The sequence below is a fragment of the Vigna umbellata genome, chromosome 5 (genome assembly GCF_029865625.1).
Source record: "Vigna umbellata cultivar VRB3 chromosome 5, Vumbellata_1.0, whole genome shotgun sequence".
NCBI lineage: Eukaryota > Viridiplantae > Streptophyta > Magnoliopsida > Fabales > Fabaceae > Vigna > Vigna umbellata.
Window position 1 is genome coordinate 2,768,831 of NC_142169.1, and position 4,268 is coordinate 2,773,098.

General features: G+C 37.8%; 1 pseudogene; it reads left to right on the top strand.

Moving 5' to 3' along the window:
• The first annotated feature begins 204 nt into the window (after positions 1–204).
• On the top strand, positions 205–3,949 carry LOC148197521 (uncharacterized; annotated as a pseudogene).
• The last annotated feature ends 319 nt before the right edge of the window (positions 3,950–4,268 follow it).

Below are 4,268 nucleotides of genomic sequence, written 5' to 3' on the forward strand. Positions count from 1 at the left end.
TCAGTGTAGTAGTATGGATCGAAGCTAAATTCATCAGCGTCGTATTAGTGAAGAGTATGAGCGGGGGTTTCTAAGTTCATACAATATGTTAAAGAACACGCAAAACCAGTGAACAAGGCATATTTTTGCCCTTGTGTTCGTTGTCTCAACCAAGTATATGAAGACTTGGACAACATCCGTGATCATCTGTTCATCTATGGAATAATGAGAAGTTATACAGTTTGGACTTGGCATGGGGAAGTATTATATAAGCCAACAACTTTAAGAGGTTCGGATTACGTTGACGAATGGATGAGTGATCATTTAAACGAAATGGTACGTGACGTTGGCGAAGAAAATTTTGGAAGAGCTCATTTATACGATAGTCTTAAGAACAATTCGGAGCAAGAGTTGTATCTAGGATGCATGAATTTTACAAGGTTATCGGCTACTTTGAAATTGTTTTCTTTGAAAGCAAGAAACAGATGGACTGATAAAAGTTTCACGGAATTGTTGGAGTTGCTGAAGGAGATGCTACCAGAAAATAACACGTTACCTATCCGTAATTACGACGCGAAGAAAATTCTATGTCCAATAGGTTTGGAATACCAAAAGATACATGCATGTCCCAATGACTATGTATTGTATAGAGATCATTATGCTTCAATGAAGGTGTGTCCGACGTGTGGTTCGTCACGATTTAAGAAAAAACTTGATGAAAATAACGATGAACACAATGAAGGTCCACCAGCTAAGGTCATGTGGTATTTACCTATAGTACCAAGGTTGAAACGATTGTTTTCTGTTAAAGAAGATGCGAAGAATCTTATGTGGCACGTAGATGGAAGAAAATGTGATAATCTTCTTCGACACCCAGCTGATTCCCCACAATGAAAGAACATTGATGGCAAATTTCCCGAATTTAGTGCAGAACTGAGAAACTTAAGACTTGCACTTGCTACCGATGGTATGAATCCTTATGGCAACTTAAGTAGCAAACATAGTTCATGGCTAGTTATTTTGATGATTTACAATCTATCTCCTATGTTGTGCATGAAGAGAAAATACATGTTGTCTATGATGATATCGGGTCCTAGACAACCTGGAAATGATGTTTATCTAAAACCGTTAATTGACGATTTAAAAATGTTATGGGAAGAGGGCATCGAGGTCTTCGATTCATATTTAGAAGAAAACTTTTGTTTGCGTGCAATGTTGTTTTGCACCATAAATGATTTCCCAGCATATGGGAACTTGAGTGGTTACAGTGTTAAAGGTCATTTTGCATGTCCGATTTGTGAAGAAAATACTAGCTATCTTCAACTGAAGCATGGGCAGAAAACTGTGTACACAAGACACCGAAGATTCCTTCCTCAAAATCACCCTTACCGTAGATTCAAAAAAGCCTTTAATGGAATGAGGATGATGTAGTGTGCAGACCACATAATGGGGAAGAAGTATACGACCAGGTGAGGAACATTGATGTTGTCTTCAAAAAACATAAAAAGAAGACCGTTGAGAAAAACATTTGGAAAAAGCGATCAATATTCTTCAATCTTCCATATTGGTGTAAACTTGATGTGCGACATTGCATAGATGTGATGCATGTTGAAAAAAATGTATGTGATAGTGTTGTTGGGACTTTACTAAACGTTAAAGGAAAGACAAAAGATGGAGTGAAAGCACGACAAGACTTGGTTGACATGGGAAGACGCACCTATCTTCCTCCAGTTTGTCACACTCTTTCAAAAAAAGAAAAACAATTTTTTGGTCAATGTTTACATTGTGTGAAGGTTCCACAAGGTTATTCATCGAATATCAGTAGCCTTGTTTCTATGAAAGATTTGAAGTTGGTTGGTTTAAAGTCTCACGATTGTCATGTCTTAATACAACAACTTTTACTAGTAGCTTTTCGAGTCATATTACCTGCCTTTGTTAGAGGTATTCTCACACGTTTGAGTTTGTTTTTCAATGCCATTTGCAAGAAAGTTGTTGATCCTCGACAGTTAGATGATTTGTAAAATGAGGCCATCAGACTATTGTGCCAATTGGAAATGTATTTCCCACCCTCATTTTTTGATATCATGGTTCATTTGATTGTCCATCTAGTGAGAGAGATTCGAATATGCGGGCCGGTTTTCTTGAGGTGGATGTACCTGGTTGAAAGATACATGAAGATCTTAAAGGGATATGTTAAGAATCAATTGAGATCGGAAGCTTCGATTATAAAGCGCTACATTGCAGAGGAAGCCATTGAATTTTGCTCAAGTTATATGTCAAGTTATGACCCAATAGGACTTCCAAAGAAAATACATGAGAACAGCCACGTCTGATTAGATGGGTACTTCTATTGCAAGAATTTGATGTTGAAATCCGTGATAACAAGGGGAGTGACAATTTGATTGCTGATCATTTGTCTCGGTTGGTTAACATTGAGGTTATTAGCAAGGAAGCAAAAATCTGGGAATCTTTTTCAGATGAAACACTCATATATATTCAAAAGAGGTCGTGGTTTGCTGATATGGCCAATTTTAAAGATGCAGGAGTAATTCCAGAAGTCTTTGATTGTTGGGGTATTGATTTTGTAGGACCTTTTCCACCATCTTTCAACAATGAATACATACTGGTGGCAGTGGACTATGTGAGTAAATGGGTGGAAGCATTGGCGTGTCCCAAAAATGATGCCAGCACTGTGATTAAATTTCTAAAGAGGCAGATCTTCTCACGCTTTGGAACTCCAAGAGTACTTAATAGTGATGGAGGATCTCATTTTTGTAATTATCAGCTAGCAAAAGTACTAAAACATTATGATGTGAGACACAAGGTAGCTGCACCTTATCATCCACAAACCAATGGGCAAGCTGAGGTGTCTAACAGAGAGATCAAGAGGATCTTAGAGAAAATAGTTGCTGCATCGAGAAAGGACTGGTCACAGAAACTGGATGATGCTCTCTAGGCATACAGGACTGCAATGAAGACATCTATGGGTGTATCACCTTATCATCTGGTCTGTGGGAAAGCATGTCATTTGCTAGTAGAAATGGAGCATAAAGCTTTGTGGGCTCTTAAATTTTTGAATTTTGATCCTTCTGAAACTCAAAACAAGCGCAGAAGGCAGATGCTGGAGCTTGAAGAGATGTGGTTGCATGCATATGATTCATCTAGGAGCTACAAAGAAAAGGTAACATTCTATCATGACAGGAAGTTAATAAAAAAAGTCTTTAATCCAAGACAGTAGGTGCTATCGTTCAATTCGAGATTGAAGCTTTTCCTGGAAAGTTGAAGTCAAAATGGTCAAGACCATTTATAGTGAAAAGTGTGCGTCCACATGGAGCAATTGAATTGGTGGATCCATCTGCTAGTGATCAATAGATAAGCTGGGTGGTGAATGGTCAACATCTCAACCATTATCTAGGAGGAGAAGTAGAGTGGTTGTCCTTAGTGATGAAGTTGGTTGATCCTTGAACTTTATTAGGTCAACCTAGTGACGTTAAAAGAGCGCTTGCTGGTAGGCAACCCAGTGATTTAAGAATTTTTATTTTTGGTTTGGTGATGTAATTATGAACTCTTGTTATTTTTTGTTTTAGTTATAAACTTGTTACAGGGTTTACATCTACTGAAGGATGTTATGTGGAAAAGTATCTACTGAAGGATATTAGGTTTGTTTATACCTACTGATGGGTGTTGGTAAAGAACATTTGCACTTACTGATGGGTGCTGGAGGATTTTGGGTTAGGCTCGTGACGTTAAACAAGTGCTTACTAGGAGGCAGCCCAGTGTTCTAAACTCTGTTGAACTTATTTATAATAGGGTGTGATGTACTCAGTTTGAAACTTTATCTGCTATGATGGTTTGCTTGTGATTTATGCATGATGAGTATTGCTTGATGATGCTTGGATATTGATTGATGTTGAGATTGTGCACTTTATATGCTTATATACAGGTGGTGGTTCACGAGCTATGTGAATAGATGCGTGATATTGTGATTGTGATTATGATGCTAAGCAGGATGTGTATGTGGAATGTTGAATGAGCCTATATGTGAGGTTTTGAACTCTAGAGTTTTTGTGAATGAATGCTACTACATTGAGAGCATGAATGACTTTGCTAGGTTTCTATGATTGAATCACTTGCTTGTATGTGTCATATGATCAAGGCCATTTGTTGTTACCCTTTATTAGCCAAATGACTTTAGCCCAATAAAAGAGAGCACAATGTGTTCTATCCTTTGAACCCTTAGCTTTGGACATGATAGAAAACCCTTTTTGAAAAGCTTTACCTTGAGTTGA